Source organism: Apteryx rowi, unplaced genomic scaffold, assembly GCF_003343035.1.
Source record: "Apteryx rowi isolate R43461 unplaced genomic scaffold, aptRow1 scaffold_41, whole genome shotgun sequence".
In the NCBI taxonomy this organism is placed as follows: Eukaryota; Metazoa; Chordata; class Aves; order Apterygiformes; family Apterygidae; genus Apteryx; species Apteryx rowi.
In genome coordinates this window covers 4011965-4025369 of record NW_020450621.1, presented here as the reverse complement: position 1 = coordinate 4025369, position 13405 = coordinate 4011965, and the positions used below count along the sequence as shown (strand labels likewise).

The window sequence follows — 13405 nt, the reverse complement described above, 5'->3', positions numbered from 1 at the left end:
GACTGCAGAGTTTGACTTGCTCTTGCTCGAACTGCCTTGATACCTGAGGGCTGGAGTGCCAAATGTGATACCAATTTTTAAAGACAGTGAAAGGGAGATCGAGGGAGCTATGGAGCATACCTGCATGGAGCAAATAGTTAGAAACTGCAATAAGGAATAGAATTACAGGACCWATGAATAACTGTGTTACAGTTGGGAACAGTCAGCATATGTTTTGTAATGGAAGTCCTGCCTCATGAACAGGTGGATTTCTTTGAAAGGATTTAGTATGTTGTTTACCTAGCTATCCAAAAAACTTAGTTGAAGTCTCTTATCACAGTGTTTCTTCAGTGGTTCGTTGACAGTTTAACTGCGCATTTTGTGATCTAGCTGCATGGCATGATGGGTTCTGAAAGTTTTCATGAAAACAAGAGAAGACTGGATGTGTTTGTGAAAGTGAAACCTGTTGAAGATTGTTAAATATGTGGGTACTACGTTTGGCTGAGGAAGTCTTTGAGCTGAAAGTGGTTGAAGGCTGAGAGGATATCTGAAGGAAGCGTGTTATGAGTTTGTTCTCTTCTTACTCTCTTCATCTGGCATCTTCTTGCGGGCGTGATTGGGGACAGACTACTGAGCAAGATGAACCACTATAACTGTTCTTATGTTCCAAATTTGGATATAGTTCCTACCTCTTGTGTTAARTATCTTTCTCTGAAATTCCAAATTGGAGAAGTACAGAAATGGTATCTGTAGATATACAATGATCTATTTTGGAAGCTTAGCATAAAATCTTCTCAGTTTGACTGTGCAAAAGTTCTCTGAAGAAAGAGTTAAATACATAAAAATTAAAACTACTTCTTCAAAGACAAGTAAAGGCTCTTCTACGATTTGTAGGTTTGCATTTTTTTTTTTCCAGAGTCAAGTAACTAAAAGATATTCTGTCACTTGTTCAGCAGTTGTACATAGCTCCATTATAATTCAACAGAGCTAAGCAAAAATGATTTTTGAGACCATGAGTCCGTAGGAGTTTTCATGATCCACACCAAAATCTTTCCCAATGCAACAATGCAGATAGAACCCTGCCACTGAGACCAGACTTTCCAAAACGTTCAGCTCTTCTTAATGTCCTTAAAGGCAATGATTAGATTTACAAAAGAATAAGACACCCAGGAGCTGAAGAAGGAAATAAGCTTAGCATGAAGCAGATCCTAACTTGAAAATTTGACTTAGTGTATTTTTAGCTATGCATAGATATCAGGTATTTGGAAAAATATGTCTAGATTGCAAAGTTTTTGATCCAAACTCAGCATGGAGATGTGCTGCCCTTACTTTGCAAAGGATTACTTCTTATAAGCTTTAGTGATTAAGTGCAGTCCCTGAATCAAAATATTACCAGCTGCATGATGGAGTCTAGCACATGTTAAAAGCTTGCCTCCAATACAAGTCTTTTCATTCTAGTGCAAGTTGTTTCTATCGCTTTATTTGTGCAGATTAGTGCAGCTCTAACATTTTCACACGGACACTCTTTTTGCTTTACCTTTTTAGGTATTACAAATAAACAGTGTCAAATAACACATAGTGTTAACAACTCTTCTTTCCCCCAGTTATGAAGAGTTCTAGAGATATTTCCCCAGCTTTCCACTGCCCAGCTGGAACCTGTTGTTATTTCAAATAATTTGAGCCAATTTCTTAAATTTACTTTAAATGTGTGTTCGTGCACAATGAACCTCTCTCAGGGCTTAAGGGTAGAACAAGATGACGAGGTTCCAGTTGTGGAATACTTAGGTGGTTTGGCTGCTAAGGACCTGTTTTAAGGCAAGAGTTTGAGAATATGAGAGTTGCACAGAGAAAATATCTGTCAAGGGCCAACTTTGCATAATTGACACTGCACTGAAACCATTTGTCTCAAAGCAGTGCTTTGTTAGGCAGTGTTCTTCATGTAGATGATACCAGGCTCAACAAAAAAAATCCAGTTTGTATAACAGGCTTCTTAATGGGGAGAAACACAAATGAACCTCTTATGCTGTAGGGATGTGGGATAATATGTTCCGAAGTGGGGGAGTGCAGCATTGGGAAAGAAGAGACATGAGAAGAAGGGAAGTCAGTGACATGGATGCTTGGATTCCCTTTCACAGCTTGCCCTTGTCCCTCCCTGAAAGGTAAAAAATGATAACCTGAGAAGCAAAAGGCAGGAAACTTCCCAGAGTTTCTATGTGAGAGTCCTTTGGATAAAAGCAAGAGGCAAGATAGAGATATGTGCAGAGGAGGAGGAATCAGAAGCTCCTGTAATTTCTGTTGCCATTTTGGAGACTGTTTTGCTTAAATTAGTCCAGATTTGCTCTGTTAATCCCACCATAGACATCAGTAAGTCACTTGCCCTGTGGACCTTTTCAGTGTTAGAGAGGTATCATCAATTACCAAAGCTGCTTTGTCAGGATATACCTCCTTGCTTGATGGCCCAAAGGTTTCTTCATGCTTTCTTACAGATACTTATAGTAGTGTTTCCTAACTTCTAGTAGTATTTCTTGTTTTCAGTAAATTCCTCTAGTGATCTCTTTTCTCTTCAGAATTAAAACAACAACAAAAAAAGATGCTAACACTAAGGTAAACAGAATCAGTTGCTTCCCCCCCAAATAATTGTATCTTAAAATGGAAAAAGCCCCCACACTCCTTTGATTCGTGCTGTTCTTCCTAATAATTGATTACAGCACTCTCAGTGGCAGGGTCCGAGATGCTTAACAGAGCCAGCGGGATGGAGATTGTGATTGACACTGCCACTTTTCTGGCATAAGGTAACTAGAGGGATGATGAAAACATACTTGTTGCTTTATCTAAAGAAACCAAATCCTTTCCATTGACATTAAGCAAAGGCCTCAAGGGCAGATTTTTTTTTAAATTAACTTTTAATCTAACTCCATGCTCCTAAAATTAAAAAAAAAAAAAATACAACCAAAAAAATCTCCAGTCCTTTTCCCCACAGTATAAATACTTGCTATGCCATTTTATGATGAAAAAGTACCTGGCATGGTCTTTTGCAGAAGGGCTCCCAGTGCCTCACAATGAATTTCCCAGGGGAACGTCACCATTTCCTTCTGACAGCTCCAGTACAGTCTTTACAGGATTATGCTGTAGCAGGAGGAAATGCGAAGTTGCCTCATGAAAATTTTTCAACATTTGCATCTGAAACAAAGTGCTTCTTTGAAAGCATCCCCATTTTCACAGGCACCTGGTCTGGCAATGCCTCACAAACGTAGGCTGTTTGAACTGGACCTTCCAGGTTGTCTCCTTTAGGGTTTCGCCACACTTGCCATTTGACTGAGCGACAAGTTAAATAACGTTCTCCAGCTAGAAATTTCTAGAATTCCAGTTTCTATGGAAAACTAACTTCTAACATAACTGTTAGGTTCCGCGCTGTCAGCAGAGAGATGCTCATCACAGCCTGATATGGACACAGTTGTRTGCATCAGTACAAACAGCTATAATCAGCCCAGAATGCTTGCCCAGGTCACAGGTTTAAGTTCTTTTACCACAGCTCATCTGCTCCCAAGACTCAAATAATTTTGAACCTGTTTATGGCTATTCATACAAACTATATTCCCATGTAGGGCAGCATCAGGGATAATAAATGCTAAAGGTTAATGGTGGATTTTAGAGATTTGAAGGACTTCATTCTCAAGTCTTAACTGCTGGGAATTTTCAGTCTGAGAGAACTAATCTTAATCTGATTGGAATTTCTTGCACTCAAAGCCTAACCTACTTTAGACAGGCTTCCTAGTGAAGATATTTATAGAAGCTGTTGCAAGTGCTGTTGGATGTAGCATAAAGCATGTATTGCAAGCTACATAGGTAAATGCTGGTGCTGAGAGCATCTGTGCAACTCTTGGCTATCTCCCATGGTTAAATCACTGAAAGGTTTTTGCTAAAGTGTTATTCAGGGGAAATGTTGCATTGCTTATTGTTTTCATGACATAGGAAGGTAACAACTAATAGCTGTTCTGGAGTCCTGGCTGATCTGGGCTCTTACATTTTTGAACCCTGTAAGTGGAAGCACGCTTGGGGTTGTAAATGAATTATGGATAAACACTGTTTCTAATGAAGTGATTTCTAAAAATGAACATGCTTAGTATGTTTCTGGAGTAGGTCTTCATTCAAATTCTGACTCTTGGATTATCGTAAATCAAAGGTTCTCTTTCTCTGACATGTTCATTAAAGGGACAATATGTGTCAGTAGCACTACACAAGACATACTGAAAATGTTTGTGCTATTACTCCTGAAAGTAAGTTTCTTTAGTTACAGTTCTTAAAACTATTAACTGAAACTCTACTTCTCTTCTTTCATTCAGACTCCCCAAATAACTTATTTTATGTACAGAAATTCTTCATGTTTTGCTTCAAAATAGGACTAGTTGTTTTCTTGAAAAAATTAATTCAGTATGTCTTGAGGGTAAGGCTGGAGACCTACCTCACTCAGAAGTTAGTAGTGCTGATTTTGGAGTACATCCATCACCAAGATTGGAAAGGAAGGAAATATAGCTGGAAGACTGTAGTTTGGAAGGGTTTATAGGAAGGTGGAACTGTGCTAGCAGCAATCGAGATAATGAGCAGTGAATTCCCCATGTATCAGGAAATCAGCAGCAGCAGGGCTGCAGCTCTGAACGTGGATAAATGTTCCTCTTATGTCTCTACATCAAAGCATATGTTTTGTTTGCAGACGAGATCTAACAATTTGGACAGTAAGAGTCGTTGGTAGGTCAGCTCTGTTTTTTTTTTGTTGTTGTTGTCGTTCTTTTTTTCCCAGCTTCGTTGGGAGTTCACACTAGCTGTGCTTTGAGATGCCCTGGAAGAAATTGTCAAGTAATACCAGGAAGATATCAGACCTGATATTTTGCAGTTTTATAATGTTAAGAATATAAACAAAAAAAACCCCATTCAGCTTCCCTCCCAAACTACAGCAAATCACCAACCCATCTGGCTTCCCGATACCCATTCCTCTCTGTTTTTTAATGTCTCTTTTTGACATGCTGTAACTTTACTTGGGAAGGGGTAYGCAGTTCATTTCACATTCTTTGATCGTCTTTCTGTTGTTTGTTGTCACAACTCATTTTTTGTTATATTTATTTTTTTCTGTTTATATTAGAATAAGAAAATAGAGTGTAGACTTGGTTCCTGGCATATTCCTATTACATTAACAGCAGAGAGACTTCAACATCCAGCCAGAGAGAATAGTCACAATCACACTATGACAAATAACAAGTGCTTGATGATGCAGGTTGGAACCAAATGGATAGCACTTTGGCAGAGGTCAGTGTGTCCCTGCAAGGCAGAAACCTTGAAGAAAATTGTTGAACTATTGTCATTTTGAAAAACTTACTGCCTGGAAAGGATCATTTTCCTATGCATAATATCAACATTGTTACCAGTGTTGTTGAGGTATGTTTAAAAGATGTAGTGTGCAGGAAAGGGGGGTAAGGAAATTCTGCAAAGAAAATATGATTGCTTTGTCCAACAGGAGGTGATTCAGAAGCTTGCAGAAATCATAGATGTCTCAGGTGAAGTAAAAGTATTAGTAAAGAATGCAACTCTAGAGGAATACTTTGGACTGCCTGTTAGGTACTAGATAGCTTTTTCCTTTTGTATGAAGACAGCTTGGCTGTGGTTGTGGTAGGGGGGCCTCAAAAACAGTGATGAGAACCTAATTGCAGAGCCAAGTGCCTAGATTAATCCTAGTGATGGATAGCAGCACATAAATAATCATATAATTAAGCTAGCCTTCTGTTTACCAGTGCTGCAGGAAACAAATGCATGTTGTGAGCCTTGGTTCTTTTTCTGGAATAACATTGGGAGATCAAGTTCTGGGGCCTGCTTTAAGCTGTCTCTTCATTGTATAATCCCAAATGTTTCAGAGATACTTGGGTGAAAGCCACACTTCTTAGGCAGAAATATGAAAAGGAATGGCATTTTCTGAAATGAGAAGATAGGCCAAGTTAGGGCAGTTCCTTAAGACTCTTGATATCTGGAATTAAATAAAGGACTCAGAAAAATAACTTTCCCTTAAAATTGGACCTATTGAATGAGCTGTCAGGAATGGGCAGGTAAATATGCATGTACCTTTGTGATCAGACTCTGTGTTTGTCTGAGAATGCTATTAATCTGCATTAATCAGAATTTTTCTGTGTGAGGGAGTATTTCCTTATTAACCGAGTGTCCTGCAGAGACAGTATTGTCCTCTGCTATCTTTCAGTGCCTTATAAAGGCCTGTTCTCTTTCCCAGTCTAGGTAATGTGGATTCTTGCAGTGAGGAAAGATGGAGTTCTCAAGGGCTTCTGAGCCAAAGCAGCTCATTTTATACCAGCATGGTGAGGAACAAGCTACACCTTGCTGGCTATAGCCCAGCTCAGGGAATTTATGTGAAATTGTTTTTTCTTATTTCTTTTTGCTGCTTCAGTAAGGTCATCTTTTCTCTCCATGGAGCACTACCTTGTAGTTGAGACTGGATTGACTTTCTAGAAAGAATGCTCAGGCTTTGCTGGTCTCTCTGTGCAGAGAAGGTACCTCTTCTGCTTCTGGCCATTGTATAGTTGGGTCTTCAAATGCCAGCTGGGCAAGGCTTCCCAACTGCCTTTTACTGTGTCCATTTTGGCCGTGGTTGATAAAAATGCCAAAATGTGTATTTGTACAATAGTAGGACACAAAGGAAGATGTTCTCCCTTACCTCAGTGTCATGCAGTGGCCTGTTGCTAAAACAGCCTCTTTTTTAAAATAGGATATGAAAACAAGAGTACTATTATTTTATGGATACAGTGATTTGAAATAAGGAAGACTATCATTTTATGGATATAAAATTATTTACCATCAAAAAGCTATTTGGGCTGTCTTTTCTTATCTGAGGGCATCGTAATCCTGTTTAGATGCCCTCAGAACAAACACAGATTCTTCTGTTACAGCTTCATCTCAGCCAAATCCAAGGTAATCTTGCATTCAAATGTAATCTGAATTTAGTGTGACCATTAGCATACTGCTTAACAAAACCATTAGTCAAAATTCTAAAGATCCTAAGTCAGGAAAATTTATAGTTTTGGGTCTGATTTTGAGGCTTAACCTTATTTATGAAGAAGTAATATGTTCCAAAGCAAGTTTTGGTTTCTTCCAAATATTTGCTTCTCCAGTGCATTCACAATTCTCAAAGAAGTGGATATTATAGTAGTCAGTGATAAGAATTACATATTGCGCTAACAAAACTTTTTAAGGAAGTTTAATTTACGTAAAGTGGAACATGCAACCTTGATGGTRATAGTGCATAAGCTAAATCCAAAAGCAAGATTTCCTAGGGCTTTTTAATTCGTTATGGAGAAACAGGGTGATCTGAATTAAGTCTGTGGATAGTAAAATTGCCAGTAAAATGCTCTTATCTCAAGTGACTCTTTTGCCTTCATTTGTTTTTTTGCCTTCATTTGTTTTTTTGCCTTCATTTGTTTTTTAGCAATGTTTCTGCAAGGAACAGAGGCATGAAGCTATCAAAAGCAGAGATTTTTGGTTTAAGCTTAAGCTTCCTATCTGAAGTCCTTGATTTCAAAAGGCTACTGGAGATAACTTGCTTTGATTCTAGTCTGACTTTTAATTCATTTTAGTGTGTCGTTTCATRTGCCATTTCATTTACAGTATGTGTTTCTGCATGACTTGTGCTAAATGGAAATTCCCAGCATTCCTCAGGATATCTGTTTCTTTACTAGRTGTGTTGTTCATCACTTGAGCAAAAGGAAGCTGTCCTGTTTTCTTCCCAGGGATAGGTTAAGCTTCTGTAYTTATGTATTCATGCAAAATCTAGATCTATGTGGAGGAATTACGTTATTGAAACTATTCTTGGAAGACTGTTGAGACAGAAATCAGTAGATTGATGTTTAACTGGGACAAAAAGTGTTCTGGCACAATTTGAAAACAGGGGGAGACTTGGTATAAAAAGTTTTCAACTAAGTAAAGAATAGGAGAAGCTTTTGAGAAGAGGAGATTTTACTGATAGGAGTTAGCGAGTCAATTGTGTCACAGTTTTGTGCCACTTCAAGGACAAATGTTTTTATTAAGTTGTGTAAATGTTGTAGTTAGAAATGGAAAATCTTATGACACTGTACTATTGCCCTTCAAAGAGAGGGATGGTGTTTCAGACATGTGAATAAAACAAAACTGGAAGAATGATGAAAGCYGTAAATCATTGGACCTAGTCTGAGAGCAGAATTTATGCAGCCGTAACAGGAAAAGTGACTAAGGGCTTGTATAACCATTATCTGCAAGTACCTGCCAAGAACTTACACCCACACATGTCCACACAATGGCAGGGGCAGGACCTAGAAAGAATAAATGAGCAGGGGAAAGTTTTAGGAATACATACGCAGACTAATAAGTATCTGAAATCCCTTGCRGTAGTGAATTCAGTGTTTGTGCTTCGCTCTGTTTAGGAAGGGAGACGCTGTCAAGGATTTAATCGAAAGAGGTCTCTGAGATCAGTTGGGCAGTGGTGCAGTGTTGGGGCTGTTGGACAGGTTTGTACTCTGCAGAGGGCCCTGCCAGGAAATCGCTGTTTCCTCTATAATGTCAGACCTGCTCAGTGCTGTGAGCTTCAGAGGAAAGTGGCAGGACTTGTCAAGAGACAGGTGTAAGATGTAAATTATTCTGCTTCTTTGTTGGCTCAAAATCCTTTTAGTGTTAACTGAATATTCTTGTTGTTAGTGCAACTGTCCGATCTTTAAGAATATTCCTAGATGATTGGCCTCAAAGATGCGGAGGGGTAATGAGTCYTGAGGTTTCACAGGATATGATAGACTATCATCTTGATTTTGCCACCTTGCTGGTGTTGTTCAACTCCTCCTTCGTTTGTGGATTATGTATGAGGGAGAATAGAGCTCCCACACTTTAAGTGATTCTCCGCTAGTTCATTGGGCTCATGTGTGCTACAAGAGCCTGAGCTTAGAAACTCTTCTTTCTGATATTTGCACAACAGCCTGTGTGTTTCGCAGCAAAGGCGTGATTCTCACCTCTCAGCTGGAGGATGCCAGGGATGCAGGGAAGAAGGAATGGAGATCAGGACATGGTATGTGTGGATAGGCAAGTATTTAAAGGAGAAAGAAATGTTAAATACACCTGGCATTCTTTGGAACGTTGTGTTGCTGCTCTGTCCATCTAGAGGTATTTGCCTTTCACTGTCCTCATAGGACTTTAAGTTGCATTGCCTGTTCTGGAAGGCTTTGGAGTGACAAAGTCCTAGTAGTAGCAGAGGCTTGGTTATCCTGCTTAGAAACATGATAGTATTAAGTCTATAAACGCCCTCCTCTGTGTTATTTTGCACAAAGCGAGGTTATGTTGGTTTTGTCAGTAATAGATCAGGTACCCTTTGTGCTMCAGAATGTTGGACAGCTGCGGTGAAAGGCAGGGATGGAGGTCCATCAGGCCACCCAGCCAAGCCTGGGGAGGGAACATATGATTCCARTTAGATGCTTTTCAGTAGAATAAAGGATGTGTAATACATGTGTGAAAATAACTGTCTTTATAGGAAAAAAAATGAGAAAAAGATTTGAAAGTGGCAGCATTGTTAAAAGGTGGAACCTCATGCTGAGGAGCTGTTTAATCAGTTTGTCAAATAAGATGGTTAAATGGATAGTTTGGGCATTCCTTCACTTCCTAAAGTAAGAGCAAAATAAACTACTTTTTTACAGTGGATTTAATAAGAGGCAAAATAAGAGGATGCTATGAAAGGCGAAGTACACCAAATCAGACCAGCTTTCAGCACCAAAAGTGGTATTTCTCCATATTCTGGTGAAGAGATCTATATTTTTACTTAGGAAAGGAGAGCGCTATTCATTGCTTGTCTTGTTGCAGTATTCTCAAGATTTTTAAACACAAGTATTTTATTGTTTCTCTCCTTATAGTTCTGCAGCCTAGGCCCTACTGTGTCATCTCTTTAGGGACAATGTGGCCAAGAAAAATGCAGTGGGAATGGAGGTGCCCCCCCCTTACCCTCTATTTTGTAGCACTGAGCTCCTTAGTGCAGCAGTCCTAACCCCAACCAGCTGTGGGCTTCAAGCTAGGTACCTGTTACTTTCTGGCTAGGTGTCCTTGCTTTTCCTCTTCTCCAGCTTCTTTAGTGATGAAAGGCCCAGTATCACTGACTGTGGCCTTATGCAAATCTGCCAGTGAATTGATACCTAAAAATGATGATCTGTAGTTTATTTTAGGTGGTTGATGCAAAGCTTTTGCTAAATGGTTTCACGCTGTTGGATTTTGGTCAAGTTTCTTTTGTGGCATTCATGGGTGACAAATTAAGTGATTAAAAAAAAAAAAAAAAAAAGCAACGTGCATACACATATTTCCAGATAAATTGTTGTATTACAGTTGGATCAAAGCTGAAAGTATGTATCAATAATTTAAAAGTAAAAGGTATTATAGAAGAAATATGTAATCAGCTCTAAGTGAAAACTACACACCATGAAAGGTCAGAGTTGCACTGCAAAAATCCAAGTGCTTTAGGTATGATAACACAAGCAGCTGTAACTGTGTCCCTCAGTGGTACCTTAAAGCAAAATTTAAACCAAATACATTCTAAACTGTCATTTAACATCTAGTTAATCTAATAGAGAACTGCAAACATTTAGGAGCCTTAGTTGGGTGTGTGTCAGTGTTTGGTGATCTCAGCATCGCAGTGACATTGGCTTGTTTTGCAAGCTTTCCTCTGCATTTCAGACTGCACTGCATTTAAATTTCTTTTGGCTGCATCCTTCATTCTGAGTTTTCTAGCTTTATCATGTTGTTTTTAGATGAATGCCACCACCCTTGTAACACTCCGTGGCTGGAAATTGCTGTTAAGCGCTTTCACATGTAATAAGCTTTTTTTCCTCTCTCTTCCTCTTTCTGTTTTTTTTTCTTGGCGCTACTAAAAACACACATACAAGGTAGAGGAATACTGCAGAAGGTGCTGGGTGCTTCTGCTCAGGCCTTTTGCTCTTCAGTGCTTTTTCAGGCTGAGAGGCCTGTAATATAGTGGAGAATTATGACATCTGTTTTACAAGTGTGGGCAGAAGAAGGGTGTTGGGATTCGGGGTATCAAGCCCATTCCTGATGGCCAGTGCCTCCCGGGGTGGGAGGTGCCAGGATCCACCTTTTAGATGAACAGTCAAGGGTTAAGGCATCCACCCACGAGGTAACAAATCTGGGCTGAGCCCTGCTCACCCTGAGGGGGTTTCAGTCTGCTGTTCCCGGTTTCTGGGCATCCGTAACAGTCTGTGTGGAAGAGGCCCCTTTCCGTCGTGCCTGTTGAAGCTGGGCCGCTCYGTGGGGAGGAATGCAAGTTTGCTGTGGCTGAGCAGGGGTAAGAAAGGGTCTTCTGCAGCCCGTTGGGAGGCTGGGAGTTACGGCCCTCCCGCAGCCTGTCAAAGTGTGCGCTCAGCCTTGTTCTTAGGGTTCCTTGTTTTCAGTCGCCCCCCACCTTTTAAGTCTTTCTCATCGGACTACAGAGCAAAGCTTTCTCTCCGCTGGTCGCCTCTCCGACAGGCTGCGTTTGGCGCCCTGCTYGGCTCGGGGACCCGCTTTGGCAGGAGGAAGGCCGGTAGATCTCTTCCGTCCTAGCTTAAACCTGATTATGTCCACGTGCTGTTCGGCTGAGGAGGGTCAAGCCAACGCTCGACGTGCAGTGGCTTCCCTTCCCTCCTTAAGCGAAACTCCCTCCTTTCTGGATTTGCTAGGCATGCCCAGGCTGTGCTGAGCAGGTCGGATGCCTTTGGCGCTGGAGCTGAAGCTCAGCCTGCCGGTCACAAAACACGTTTGAAGGAGTGAGGGAGCACRGAGGGGCGCTGGGCCCTGGGGTGGGGGCGCCGAGGCTGTTGGCGGCTGGTAGCCGACGCCTGATGCTCCCTGCGTTGCCGTTGTCAGAGAAGACGTTTTGAGCACCTCTGCTAAGTGACCTACCAGCCTCGCAGAGTGAGACCAAGGAAGACCTTGGGATGAGAACTGACTCCATTTCTCCGCTCCTGTTTTCCTCACAGAAATTATTATTTGTTAATGTTGTGGTAAAACACGTTTTCCTTTTCTTACAGTGTGTTTGTTTTTTTCCTGTTTATTTCCGGGTGCTCTTACAAAATAATATTTTGTTGCTGACAAAAAGTTTACTTTATGTTCGTTGTCTCCCAGGTAAACGCAAAGCGCTGAAGTTAAATTTTGCAAATCCACCTTTCAAGTCCACAGCAAGATTTACTCTAAATACTTCTGGAGTTCCTTTCCAAAATCCACACATGTGAGTATAAAGCCAAAGGCACAACTAGTGGAACAACTTTGAAATTATTTAGCCAACGCAGTGTTATTTTTAAAGCAGTCTGATTTCTTCAGTTATCTGTAGATTGTTCAAATTATGAGTTTGAATCACTGTAGAAGAATTTTTGTGAATTTTTTTTCCCCCACTTTTTTTCAGAATGAAAAAAGGTTAAGTTTGGGATCATCCTGTTTTACACTGGAGCTACTGTCTTCCAGAATTGTTTAATTTTAGCTAAATTGGAGCTAATAATGCAAGTTATGCCTGTAATTAATTTCTGGACCTATTCACTGTCATTTTCCTGTCTCTTTATTCAGTGCTTATTACTTTTCATTAGAGAGAAGTTCTTGTTTCTGTGTTACTTGTGAAAGACATAACTGTGATAGAATCTTTAGCACTCAAATACACAATGAGGAACTGAGGAATATAATTCTACCAAAATGGAGATTTAAGGGAGTTATGCAGTGCTTAGCCCTCGCCAAATTTTCTAGGTAGATAGTTATGGCATATCCCTATCTAAAGTTGAATGTAAGCGTGGCACAGAGCTGTTCCTGACATTGATAATAATACGTCGTCACAGAAAATATTAGCTTTGTATCCTCAGATCCACCGATCTAGATTGATGGGTGACCCACCCACAGCCTCTACATTTGGCAGAACCGAGATAGCATGCAAAGATACCCCAAATTTTTCCTCTTTAGGTTCCCTACTGGGTCTCAAGAGTTTTGTCAATGGCAAGTCTCAGAAAGTGCACGTGAAGCTTTCCCTGCTGCCTGGACTCTTCAGGGGTGTCCTTGGTTATAGCGTGCTTCTGCTTTGCTGTGCATGTTGCTGCCTCTTTCCTTTAGCTGAGTTCCTTCTGCTTCCCCAGGATATACTCTCTATGGTCTGTTCCTATTTCTGGTAGCTTCTTTCATACTGGAGATTTTCAAGCAAGCTTTTACTGTGTTAGAAATATGTTTCTGGTGATTAAAAAATCTAAAGATTTTTACATGAATACTTTAGAAGATTACTCTTACCACCCCAAGTGAGTTTTCCAGCAAGTCCTCCCTCTCTCTTTCTCTCTCTTTTTCCTCTCTAAAACAGAGTTTTTTATTGGTTGTAGGGCTAGGCTTTATATTTTCACTTTCTGTGTCT

The 13405-nt window shown here is 40.3% G+C and overlaps 1 protein-coding gene across 1 annotated transcript in view; it reads left to right on the top strand.

Annotated features, from left to right (window-relative positions):
* Nucleotides 1–12153: 12153 nt before the first annotated feature.
* Nucleotides 12154–13405, top strand: part of MAP2K4 (mitogen-activated protein kinase kinase 4) — a 68534-nt gene continuing 67282 nt past the window's right edge. Inside the window, exon 1 of the mRNA XM_026075720.1 lies at nucleotides 12154–12253. The gene's annotated coding sequence lies outside the window, so the exon portion shown is untranslated. The remainder of the gene's footprint in view (nucleotides 12254–13405) is intronic.